Source organism: Oryx dammah, unplaced genomic scaffold (genome assembly GCF_014754425.2).
Source record: "Oryx dammah isolate SB20612 unplaced genomic scaffold, SCBI_Odam_1.1 HiC_scaffold_16, whole genome shotgun sequence".
Classification (NCBI taxonomy): Eukaryota; Metazoa; Chordata; class Mammalia; order Artiodactyla; family Bovidae; genus Oryx; species Oryx dammah.
In genome coordinates, this window is record NW_024070200.1 from 27,638,348 (window position 1) to 27,652,311 (window position 13,964).

The 13,964-nt window shown below is 41.6% G+C and overlaps 1 long non-coding RNA gene across 1 annotated transcript in view; it reads right to left on the reverse strand.

Moving 5' to 3' along the window:
- LOC120875402 overlaps positions 1 to 13,964 on the reverse strand; it is an 82,937-nt gene that overhangs the window by 43,646 nt on the left and 25,327 nt on the right. The window lies entirely within an intron of this gene.

The following is a 13,964-nucleotide window of genomic DNA, read 5'->3' on the forward strand; positions in this document are numbered from 1 at the left end:
TGCTACCTTAGGCACAACTCTGGAAACATAATTAACCTTCCTTAATGCTAAAAATCAAGAATCTCAGAGTTGGTTCTGTGTTGAACAAAATTCTGCCTTTTGCTGGCAGCTTCTGAGCCCCATTAGTAATTCTAGCTACTGAACAGCCCAGCAAGAAACATTAGTGCGTAAAGACCTTCCATGGACTTCTGTGTCTCAGTAAATTGGTGTCTAGAAATGAGAATGTGCCCATGATATTGTTATAAATCACCATACACACAACGCCTTACATGCTCTTCAGTTTAGATGTTTAGCTGTTTTCAACGCCCTTTCCATGGGGTAACTAAGTGAGAAGATTCTTCTGGATTTCTATTCCTTAGAGGAAGGAGGGCAGGTAGGTCCCAAGGTGACTCTACTATTTTCTAATTACTCCATCCACCTTTCAGCTAGCCACTAAGAGACTGAGAGATCAAAGGACTGGGGACTACTGGGGAGGTTTCTGCGTTTTGTTGAGTTATTGTAAATATATCTTCTCATTTCTAAGGCATCAGCTTCTTCGATCCCATCACGACGTTTTATCATTGGTTACTTTTATAGTAACATTTATTTGTGTTATTTAAGTGTGTTCACTGGTCCTGGGGAACTCTGTGGATTTAAGCACTACCATCCGGGGAAGAGGTTTATACTCTATCCTCCAATCGCCAATGAACACAAGCTCAGATCCAATAGCTGCCTGGCTACTGGAGAGAGGAGTGACTGACAGCCCAGAGTGAGGAAGTCACACACTCAGAGCTCGCGCAGGGGATGAGGAAGGAGAGCTGCCTGCAGACGCAGCTAGCTTGTGCCCTGTTCTGAATCCTGGAGGGTGGTGGGCAAAGCCCTACTCTAGGAAGAGACAAAATCACACACCTATCCATGGAGCTCCCTGAGCCACGGTTGATGAGCTCCTGGCTCAAAGAAGGCACTGAGAAAACAGAGCAAGAAGACGGAGGAGCAGGCGAACATGGAGCACAGCTCTCTCCGCAGACCCATCAGGGATGCACCTCAAACAGAAGTGCACACAGAATACCAGCTGGGAGTGGCCAGGAGTACCTGACCAGCAGAAAAGAGCCACGCAAAACTCAGCAGGATGGAGGAACTAGTGGGGAAACCGGAGTGTTAGTAGGACTGGACCTGCCCTCTGCGGGTGGGGGAACTGAAGCACGGGTCCAATCCCCACATCGGGGCAACTGGCTGAGACAGCGGAGAAACATATAAGGCTGAGAGTGAAACAGCTGATCCGTGGCAGCCTAAATAGAATGAGAATCAGATAGTCCTTGCTACAGCCATACATACCCCGGAGAGAAACGCTGGTCCTCTGGAAGGCGCAGCAGCTGGAAGCTGGAGTTTAGGGACTGTGGAGCAATCCCACAGTGAGGGCTGCTGTTGACTGAACAATAGAGAGGCCGGCCCATCAAATACCTGACACACTGAACTGCAGAGCAGGACCCCAGTCAGGGTGCCCCTCTATGTGCCTGACGCGCCGAACAACTGAGAAGGACACCAGGCAAGGGAGCCCTCTAAGCGTCTGAACGGGTGGAGTTACAGAGAAAGACTGGTCAAAAAGGCCTTCTGATCGCCTGCTACAAGAGGCTTGAGAAAAGACTCTGATGGGGCCATAACTCCTGTGGCGGAGGCAGCCGTGTCCCTGCATACTTGGTGCCTCCAGGGTCTCCACAAGCCAACCAGCTGCACCACCTTCACACTCAACTCTCAATGGGGCAGAGCTGCCACAGGCAAAAAAAGTCTTGCACCTATCCATGTAGGGTCACTTTGGTCATGTCCAGCTCTATGCGACCCTGTAGACTGTGGCCTGCCAGGCTTCTCTGTCAGGGAGGGGGGTTCTCCAGGCAAGAATACTGGCGCGTATTGGCCAACACTGGTTGCCATACCCTTCTAGAGCACTATATTTCCTGCTGCCCTAGCCACCAACTCCCCTGAGTACCTGGTGCTGCCAGAACCCTTGCAACCCAAGCAGCTGTACCACCTCCATACCTGGCGCTCACAGGGGCAAACCCAAGTCCTCCAGGGCAGTCTCAGGAGCAAACCCCAGGGAACGATCCACATGTAGAGGTGGAAATAAAACCACAATTGAAACCCAGGGCAGTGTGGCTAAGGAAGAAGACCCAAAACCTTCCAACCAGCTGTATAAGCTGCAGATTTAATCCACATGGTCTACAAGGCAGACTCTGTGTCTATGGGATATATATAAAAGGTCATTGAGAGCTCCCACAAAGAAAACACACTAGCTCTGATAGCTGTGGACATTGGAGGCAAGAACACACAGGAGTAGGACCAGATTAGAATCTGAGCTGCTCCCACAGCAGACCCAGAGATCAGTACAGTGTTGGAGGGCATCCTAGGGAGGTAAGGTGGACTGTGACTCCCAGTGAGGGAAAGGACTCCGACAGCAGTGACTCAAGAAAAACATTTACTATTCTCATTTTTTGACTTGTTCTGTAGATGCTTTTGGATTTTTTTTCATTCCCCCCCCACCCTGTTGTAGTTGTCAATTTTCTTGGCACTATGAAGATGGTGACTGCAGCCATGAAATTAAAAGACGCTTACTCCTTGGAAGAAAAGTTATGACCAACCTAGACAGCATATTCAAAAGCAGAGACATTACTTTGCCGACTAAGGTCCATCTAGTCAAGGCTATGGGTTTTCCTGTGGTCATGTATGGATGTGAGAGTTGGACTGTGAAGAAGGCTGAGCGCCAAAGAATTGATGCTTTTGAACTGTGGTGTTGGAGAAGACTCTTGAGGGTCCCTTGGACTGCAAGGAGATCCAACCAGTCCATTCTGAAGGAGATCAGCCCTGGGATTTCTTTGGAAGGAATGATGCTAAAGCTGAAGCTCCAGTACTTTGGCCACCTCGTGAGAAGAGTTGACTCACTGGAAAAGACTCTGATGCTGGGAGGGATTGGGGGCAGGAGGAGAAGGGGACGACCGAGGATGAGGTGGCTGGATGGCATCACGGACTCGATGGACATGAACCTGAGTGAACTCCGGGAGATGGTGATGGACAGGGAGGCCTGGCGTGCTGCGATTCATGGGGTCGCAAAGAGTCGGACAACACTGAGCGACTGAACTGAACTGATGAAATCCAATTTAGCTTTTGAGCTTTGTTTTGTTCCCTCAGTTACATTTTTTACTGTTGTTATAAAACTCTGCCTCTACATTGGGCTTTTGCAGTTCTGTGGAGTTTTCCTTTTTTTTTTTTTTTTTTTAACTTTTTTAAATTTTAATTTTTTAAACATTATTATTTTTTCTACATTTATTCGTTTGCTTTTCCTATTGTTCTTTTCCCCTTGCAGTTAACCTTTAATGTATATAAATCTTCTTTATCTACCTCTTTTTAATTTTGCATATCCTTTCTTTCCTTTCCACTCAACATATTTGTTAGTTTTATTTTCATTGGTTTATTCCCCAATTGGCATCTTGCTTTTGTTTTGTTTTCCAGTTTGTGCTTTAGTTAGTTTTATTCCAGTAGATATAATTCTTGGTTTCCTTTGTTGGCCATGTCAATCTATTGTACTTTATTTTTGTTGGACTGTTTTGATTTTGCAGTTCTGTGAGTTTTCCTTTTTTTCCTGTTTTTTCTTTCTTCTGTTTCTTTTCTTTTCTCTTTTTAATAGTTTTAACTTTTAACTTTTTGCTTTAGTTAGTTTTGTTCTTAACTGGTAAATGTAATTTGTTCGCAGGGTCAATCTACTTTATTTTTGTTGGACTGTTTTGACTTTGCTCATGGATATAATTGTATATGTGTATATTCCATCATTTTAATTATTATTTGCCTGATTTTGTAACTGCTATTTATCTGGGGTTCACCTTTGGTTTCTCATTTTTGGATATTTGTTTTAATCTCACTTAATGCCATACAAACCACTTGTGGAATCTTCGTTCCTGACCAGAGATCAAGCCCTGAGCATTTGTAGTGGGAGCACTGACTCTAAGACCCTAGACTACCAGAGAACTAACCTAGGGAGTATCAAAAAGTGAGAACTCACACAAACGAAACCACTTACATACAGACCCAGCATCACTCAACCACCAGTAGCACAGTGTGCAGGGGGCTTCATCTAAACAACAAACAAAACAACAATACAAACCCAATTATCAGCAGACAGGACTACCACCTCACTCAGCCTTGCTCATCAGAGGAAAAACAAACAAAAACTCAACCCAAATCTCACCCTGTAGGAAACTTACACAAACCACTGGACCAACCTTAGGAGGGCAGAAAACAAAAGGAAAAAAGAATTCAACCTTCTTCATGGAAAGAATTCAACTTTCCTTGAAGCCAGGGAAAAGGAGACCTCAAACACAATAAGTTAAAAAAAATAATAATGAAAAGGCAAAGGAATACTAACCAAATGAAGGAACAAACTAGAAACACAGAAGTCCAAATAAATGAAGAGAAAATAGGCAAACTACTTGAAAAAGAATTCAGAATAATGATAGTAAAGATGATCAAAAACCTTGAAAACAAAATGGAGAAAATGCAAGAATCAATTAACAAAGACCTAGAAGGATTAAAGAATAAACATGCAGAGACAAACAACAGAATTACTGAAATTAAAAATACTCTAGAAAGAATAAATAGCAGAATATTTGAAGCAGAACAAATCAGTGAGCAGGAAGATAAAATGGTGTAAATAACTTCTGAAGGGCAGCATAAAGTAAAAAAAATGAAAAGAGCTGAGGACAGTCTCAGAGACCTCTGGGACCATATCAAACGCACCAACATTCAAATTATAGGGGTTCTAGAAGAAGAAGAGAAAGAGAAAGGGTATGAGAAAATTTCTGAAGAGATTATAGTTGAAAATCTCCCCAACATGGAAAAGGAAATAGTCAATCAAGTCCAAGAGGCACAAAGGGCTCCATACAGGATAAACCCAAGGAGAAACATCCCAAGACACATACTAATCAAACTAATAAAGACTAAACACAAAGAAAGAATACTGAAAGCATCAAGGAAGAAGAAATAAGTAACATACAAGGTAAACCCACATGCTTAACACCTGATCTTTCAGCAGAAACTCTGCAGGCCAGGAGGGAATGGCAGGATATATTTAAAGTAATGAAAGGGAAAAATCTACAACCATGATAACTGTACCGGCAAGGATCTCATTCAAAATTGATGGAGAAATAAAAAGCTTTTCAGTACCACCAAACCACCTTTTCAACAAATGTTAAACGGACTTATATAGTCAAGAAATACAAGAGAAGAAAAAAGATCTACAAAATCAACTTCAAACAATTAATAAAATGGCACTGGGAACATATATATCAATAATTAATTTAAATGTAAATGGATTAAATGCTCCAACCAAAAGACACTGGCTGGCTGAATGGATACAAAAACAAGACCCATATATATGCTATCTACAAGAAACGTACTTCAGATCTAAAGATACGTATAAACTGAAAGTGAAATAATGGAAAAACATATTCCATGCAAATGGGAAGCAAAAGAAAGCTGGAGTAGCAATTCTCATACCAGACAAAATAGACCTTGAAATAAAGAAGATTATAAGAGATAAGAAAGGACACTACCTAATGATCAAGGGATCAATCCAAGAGGAAGACATAACAATTGTAAATATCGACGCACCTAACATAGGAGCACCTCAATACATAAGACAAACACTAACAGACATAAAAGGAGAAATTGACAGTAACACAATAACAGCAGGAGACTTTAACACCCCCCTCACACCAATGGACAGATCATCAAAACAGAAAATTAATAAGGAAACACAAGTCTTAAATGACACATTAGATGAGATGGATCTCATTGATATCTTGAGGATGTTCCATCCAAATGCAGAAAAATACACCTTCTTCTCAAGTGCACATGGGACATTCTCCAGGACAGACCACATCTTGTGTCACAAATCAACCTCAGTAAATTTAAGAAAACTGAAATTGTATCAGGCATCTTCTCTGACCACAATGCTACGAGACTGGATATCAATTACAAGAAAAAAACTGTAAGAAACATATACACCTGGAGATTAATACATTTCTTAATAACCAACAGGTTACTGAAGAAATCAAAAGGGAAATAAAAAAATTTCTACAAACAAATGAAAATGAAAACATGACAACTCAAAACCTGTGGGATGCAGCAAAAGTACTTTTAAGAGGGAAGTTTATAGTAATACAATCCTACCTCAAGAAACAAGAAAAACATTGAGCAGACAACCTAACTTCATACCTAAAACAACCGGAAAAAGAACAAAAAACCCCTAAAATTAGCAGAAAGAATAAATAGACAGATTCTTAGAAAAGTCCAAGCTTCCAAGACTGAACAAGAAAGAAACAGAAATTATGAACCACCCAATTACAAGCACTGAAATGAATCTGTGATCAAAAAGCTCCCAAAAAACAAAAGCCCAGGACCAAATGGCTTCACAGGAGAATTCTATCAAACATTCAGAGAAGAGCTAATGCCTATCCTTCTAAAAACTCTTTCAAAAAACTGCAGAGGAAGGAACACTTCCAAACTCATTCTGCGAGGCCACCATCATTCTGATACCAAAACCAGACAAAGACAACACACAAAAAGAAAACCACAGGCCAATATCACTGATGAACACAGATGCAAAAATCCTCAACAAAATTTTAGCAAACAGAATTCAGCAACACATCAAAAAGCTCATACACCATGATCAAGTTGGGTTTATTCCAGGGATGCAAGGATTCTTCAATATATGCTAATCAATCAATGTGACATACCATATTAACAAATTGAAAGATAAAAACCATACGATAATCTCAAAAGATGCAGAAAAAACCTTTGACAAAATTCAGCTCTCATTTATGATTAAAACTTTTCAAAAACTGGGCACAGAAGGAACCTACCTGACACAGTAAAGGCCATATATGATAAGCCTACAGCAAACATTATTCTCAATGGTGAGAAACTGATAGCACTCCCCGTAAGATCAGGAACAAGACAAGGGTGTCCACTTTCATCACTATCATTCAACATAATTCTGGAAATCCTAGCCACAGCAATCAGAGAAGAAAAAGAAATAAAAGGAATCCAGATCAGAAAAGAAGTAAAGCTCTCACTGTTTGCAGATGAAATGATACTGCACACAGAAAACCCTAAAGATAGTATCATAAAATTACTAGAGCTAATTTAGCAAAGTTTCAGGATATAAAATCAATACACAGAAATCACTTGCATTTCTATATACTAACAATGAAAATTCAGAAAGAGAAATTAAGGCATCAATCCCATTCACCATTGTAACAAAAATAATTAAATATCTAGGAATAAACCTACCTAAGGAGACAAAAGAACTGTATGCAGAAAATTACAAGACACTGATAAAAGAAATCAAAGACAACATAAACAGATGAAGAGATATTCCATGTTCCTGGGCAGGAAGAATCAATATTGTGAACATGGCTATACTACTAATCACAATCTACAGATTCAGTGTGATCCCTATCAAATCACCAATGGCGTTTTTCACAGAACTAGAACAAAAAATTTCACAATTCATATGGAAACACCAAAGACCCCGAATAGCCAAAGCAGTCTTGGAAAAGAAGAATGGAGCTGGAGGAATCAACCTTCCTGACTTCAGATTATACTACAAAGCTACAGTCATCAAGACAGTATGGTACTGGCACAAAAACAGAAATAGAGACCATTGGAACAAGACAGAAAGCCCAGAAATAAACCCATGCACCTATGGGTACCCTATTTTTGACAAAGGAGGCAAGAATATACAGTGGGGCAAAGGCAGCCTTTTCAATAAATGGTGCTGGGAAAACTGGACAGCTACATGTAAAAGAATGAAATTAGAATACTTCCTAATACCATACACAAATATAAACTCAAAATGGATTAAAGACCTAAATGTAAGACCAGATATTATAAAACTCTTAGAGGAAAACATAGGCAGAACACTTGATATAAATCAAAGCAAGATCCTCTATGACCCACCTCCTAGAGTAATGGAAATAAAAGTAAACAAGGGGGACCTGATTAAACTTAAAAGCTTTTGCACAGCAAAAGAAATTGTAACCAAGGTGAAAAGACAACCCTCAGAATGGGAGAAAATAACAGCAAATGAAACAACTGACAAAGGATTAACTTCCAAAATACACAAGCAGCTCATACAACTGATTGCCAGAAAAGCAAACAACCCAGTCAAAAAATGGGAAAGAGACCTACACAGACATTTCTCCAAAGAAGACATACAGATGGCTAACAAACACAAGAAAAGATGCTCAACATCACTCATTATTAAAGAAATGCAAATCAAAACTACAATGAAATATCACCTCAAACCAGTCAGAATGGCCATAATCAAAAAGTCTAGAAACAATAAATGCTGGAGAGGGTGTGGAGAAAAGGGACCACTCTTGCACTGCTGGTGGGGATGTAAATTAATACAACCACTGTGGAAGACGGTATAGAGATTCCTTAAAACACTAGGAATAAAACCACCATATGACCCAGTAGTCCCACTCCTAGGCATATACCCTGAGGAAACCAAAACTGAAAAAGACATTTTTATCCCAACGTTCACTGCAGCACTATTTACAATAGCCAGGACAGGGAAGCAACCTAGATGTCTATTGACAGACGAATGGGTAAAGAAGTTGTGGTACATATACACAACGGAATAGTACTCAGCCATAATAAGGAATGCATTTGAGTTAGTTCTAATGAGGCGGATGAACCTAGAACCTACTATACAGAGTGAAGTAAGTCAGAAAGAGAAAGATAAATATTGTATTCTAATGCATATATATGGAATCTAGAAAAAATGGTACTGAAGAACTTAGTCAGTCAGTTCACTCACTCAGTCATGTTTGACTCTTTGTGATCCCATGGACTGCAGCATGCCAGGCCTCCCTGTCCATTACCAATTCCCGGAGTTTACCCAAACTCATGTCCGAGTTGGTGATGCCATCCAACCATTTCATCCTCTGTCATCCCCTTCTCCCACCTTCAATCTTTCCCAGCATCAGGGTCTTTTCCAAGGAGTCAGTTCTTCACATCAGGTGGCCAAAGTACTGGAGTTTCAGCTTCAGCATCAGTCCTTCCAATGAATATTCAGGACTGATTTCCTTTAGAATGGACTGGTTGAATCTCCTTGCAGTCCAAGGGACGCTCAAGAGTCTTCCCCAACACCATAGCTCAGAAGCATCAATACTTCTGTGCTCAGCTTTCTTTATAGTCTAACTCTCACATCCATACACGACTAATGGAAAAATCATAGCTTTGACTAGACAGATCTTTGTTGGCAAAGTAATGTCTCTGCTTTTTGATATGCTATTTAGGTTGGTCATAACTTTTCTTCCAAGGAGCGAAATATTTATTTATAGGGCAACAATGGAGAAACAGACATAGAGAGTAGACTTATGGACATGGGGAGAGGTGAGGAGATGGTGAGACAAATAGAATGAGTAAAATGGAAACTTCTATTACCATATGTAAAATAGACAGCCAAGCCAGAATTTGCTGTATGGCTCAGGAAACTCAAACAGGGGCTCTGTATCAACCTAGAGGGGTGGGATGGTGAGGGAGATCGGAAGGAGGTTTAAAAGGGAGGGGGATATATGTATACCTATGGCTGATTCATGTTGAGGTTTGACAGAAAACAACAAAATTCGGTAAAGCAATTATCCTTCAATAAAAAATAAACAAAACAAGAAGGCACTGAGCCACTGTTTACCCCTCAGTCCAGCTGTTTTTTGGGTCTCCCTTTTGAGTATAGCAGAGAATCCCAGCCTGGATCTTGTTTTGAACTGAGTTGTTAATTCAGGTAACAGGAAAAAGAGTTGGGACCCTCATCTGGAGGTCGCACATTGTTGCCTTTATTATTTAAGTCAGGATAGCCTGTTCTAAGGATACATGAGGGGCTTGGTCTTATATACACACTGAAGAGTCTGGGGGAGCAAATTTCCCTAAAGGGTTTCTCTCAAGCCCCCTGAGTAACTGCAGACATTCATATCCCCCAAATCTGTTAGATTTTGGATTAGGGAATTTTGAACTGTTTTCTTTCTTTCCCAAGGATCTACTTTCTCGCCACTCTTGGTATAAATAGTATTCTGAAAAATAAAGGTAACAGCAAACAGACAAACAAACAGAATCAGATAGTTCAGGAAACCAGAGCGACTAAAAAAACCTTTCTTCCCCTCTAAAGAATATGTGTGTGGGGCAGGGAGGGTGGAGGGGGGCACGTGTGTCCTATTTAAATCATAAAAAGAGTTATACTATACATTGTCTTGTAACCTTTTTTCTCTCATCTCTGATCTTGTTTCTTTGCCTACCTCTACCCCTCCTTCTTTTTGCTTCTATCCTCATTCTTTTGTGAAAGAATAAATATGCGTCTATGGTAAGAAGGGAAGGCTCAAAAACATCATGCATGACAAGGGAAAATATGTAGTGGTTAAGCCAGATTGATTCTTAGCTTTACTACTAAGTCAAATTATAATACTTAACCTCTGTCTCCAAGCTTCTCTACCTGCAAAATAGTGGGGCAGATAATAATGGCATCTACTTCTTAGGCGTATGGACTAGATTAAATGAGATCACAATTAAAGCAGTTAGAGCAATGCCTGGGATTTGGTAGGTGCTCAATATATTTTAGTTCTTAGTTACTAAGAGCTTCTCTTTCAGTGTTTGCATATTTTAAAAATAGAGCAGTTCTCTATCTCCTTTTGCTACCATAACCCCTTCTCTGCTCTTCCTTCTCCTATAGGCTTTTCTTCCCCCTTTCCTTCCTCTTCCTGTTGTTATAAATTCTTATACTCCTCTTCCTTCTCTTACATGCCTATTCTTTTCCCATTTCCTGTAGCTGCCATGGCAGACACAACAAGCCATGAAGAACCCTGTCCCCATTCAAAGGCTCTGCCACCCCTTGGGGCTGTCACCATTTCCACTAGCCCAGTTCAGGCTCTCAATCAGATTGCTTCCTTGGCTGGAGACATGCCATCATGGTGGCACAATGCCTCAGGAGCCCTGGAAATGACTCACCAAAAGGGGGTGGAGACTCACTACTGAATATTTGTGAGTCTGGGGACAACACAGGGACTGGAGCATTATTAAACTTTTGTAACATTTTAAAATGTGTTTTTGAAGACTCGGCTCTATTCCTGAGCCTCAGAATAAAATCACGGGTACTAGGGAATAGAAAAGGAACATGGAGGATTGGCAAGGCACAAACAACGTGCTCTAAACATACTGATTAAATTAAGAAGGGCAGGGGGCTTCACTGGTGGCTCAGTGGTAAAGAATCCTCCTGCCAATGCAGAAGACACAGGTTTGATCTCTGATCCGCGAAGATCCCGTATGCCGCAAAGCAACTAAGCCCATGCACCACAACTATTGAGCCTGTGTCCTAAAGCCCGGGAGCTGCAACTACTAAAGCCTGAGCATCCTAGAGCCTGTTCAGTTCAGTCGCTTAGTCGTGTCCGACTCTTTGGGACCCCATGAACCACAGCATGTTGGGCCTCCCTATCACCAACTCCCAGAGTTCACCCAAACTCATGTCCATTGAGTCGGTGATGCCATCTAGCCATCTCATCCTCTGTTGTCCCCTTCTCCTCCCACCTTCAATCTTTCCCAATATCAGAGTCTTTTCAAATGAGTCAGTTCTTCACATCAGGTGGCCAAAGGACTGGAGTTTCAGCTTCAACATCAGTCCTTCCAATGAACACCCAGGACTGATCTCCTTCAGGATGGACTGATTGGATTTCCTTGCAGTCCAAGGGACTCTCAAGAGTCTTCTCCAACAACACAGTTCAAAAGCATCAATTCTTCGGTGCTCAGCTTTCTTTATAGTCCAACTCTCACATCCATACATGACCACTGGAAAAACCATAGCCTTGACTAGACGGACCTTTGTTGACAAAGTAATGTCTCTGCTTTTGAATATGCTGTCTAGGTTGGTCATAACTTTCCTTCCAAGGAGTAAGTGTCTTTTAATTTCATGGCTACAGTCATCATTTGCAGTGATTTTGCCCCAAAATAAAGTCTGACACTGTTTCCACTGTTTCCCCATATTTGCCATGAAGTGATGGGACCAGATGCCATGATCTTAGTTTTCTGAATGTTGAGCTTTAGGCCAACTTTTTTACTCTCCTCTTTCACTTTCATCAAGAGGCTCTTTAGTTCTTCTTCACTTTCTGCCATAAGGGTGGTGTCATCTGCATATCTGAGGTTATTGATATTTCTCCCGGCAATCTTGATTCCAGCTTGTGCTTCATCCAGCCCGTACTCCACAATAAAAGAAGCCACCACAATAAGAAGCCTGTGCACTGCAACTTGAGAGTAGCCCCTGCTTGTCGTAACTAGAGAAAAGCCCATGCAGCAACAAAAACCCAGCACAGCCAAAAATAAATTAATTAAATTTAAAAACTGATTTAGATTATTAAAAACAAAAAAATTGGTAACTGCAGGGACTTCCCTGGTGGTCCAGTGGTTAAGAATCCGCCTGCCAATGCAGGGGACTTATGTTTAATCCCTGATTCGGGAAGATCTCACACGCTATGTAGCAACTAAGTCTGTGGGCCACAACTACGGATCCTGTATGCCCAACCACTGAAGCAGATGCACCTTAGAGCCTGTGCTCCACCACAAGAGAAGCCACTGCAATGAGAAGCCAGCGGACTGCAAGAGAGCAGCCCCCGCTTGCCATAACTTGAGGAAAGGCCAAACAGCAACAAAGAAACAGCTCAGCCAAACATAAACAGGCAGACACATATATACATATTTAAGTGTCAACTGCGGGAAGTGCAATGAAGAAAGGGTTTGAGTTCTCTATTGCTGCCAACCAAACTACCCTGAAAATTTCTATATAAAACACCAACAGTCTCCTCCTCATCCTGCTCTTGCTTTTCCTTTCTCTCTCCCCCCACCCCCTGCCCCTCCTCCTCCTCCTCATTATTATCATCATCTAACGGTCCTAGGGGTGGGCTGGGCTCAACTGGAGGTTTCTGACCTGGGTTTTCTCATGGCATTTAAGTCAAATGGTGACTGGGGCTGCAGTCGCCTCAAAGATTTCTCTCATATATCTGGTGACTGATGCAGCTGATGCTGGCTGTCAGCTGGGACCTCAGCAGGCCAGCATACATACCAGAACACATTCGAACCCAGGAATCCAACTAGGGTCTCCTGCCTTGCAGGTGGATTCTTTACCAGCTGAGCTACCAGGGCAGCCCCCACGAGAGTTACAGCCATCCATACGACAGAGAAGAGGGCTCAGAATCCGGCCTTCCTGATGGGAAGAGTGCTTAGGAATTTGATTTGTAGACATGTTTTTTTTTGTTTTGTTTTGTTTTGTAGACATGTTTTAAAACCACCACAGTCTTCAAGTTCTGAGTGCCGTGGACTATTTGGAGTGTGCCAGCTGAGGGTACTGTGTTGTCAAAATTAAAGGAATATCAGACAGGGAATACATTCACTTCATTTTCACAGGAATGTATCTTTGATCCCATGTTCAAAGGCCTCCGAGCTCTCTAAGTCTCTATGTCTTAGATTATCAGCCTTCCTCTCAGGTCTGATGCCTAGAGAATAGAAGGATGAGCCACATACCACCTGTGGTCCTGTGGCCTCCCTACCGAGCTGCACAACAAATGTAATAGCCCTTACTATTCTCATTCAATATTTACCATCCCTTCCTTCTAGGGCTCACTCAAGACGGAGGAATCTGGGATCTGCTAGGGTTAGAACAGTCTACAAAGAACTGGACATATACAAGCCAACCAACATCTTGTGTTCTCTCTTCCTGAGGCCATAACCACGAAAATTAGTAGCTAGAAACATGGAAAGAACAAACATAAGGAAATTATCTATGCTAAATTACACACTCGCACACAACTTAGCGACTGAACACAGACAGAATGTGCTGGCTAAGAGCACAAGCTTCCCGAAGACATAGTCCTAATCCTGGCTCTGCCACTTACTAG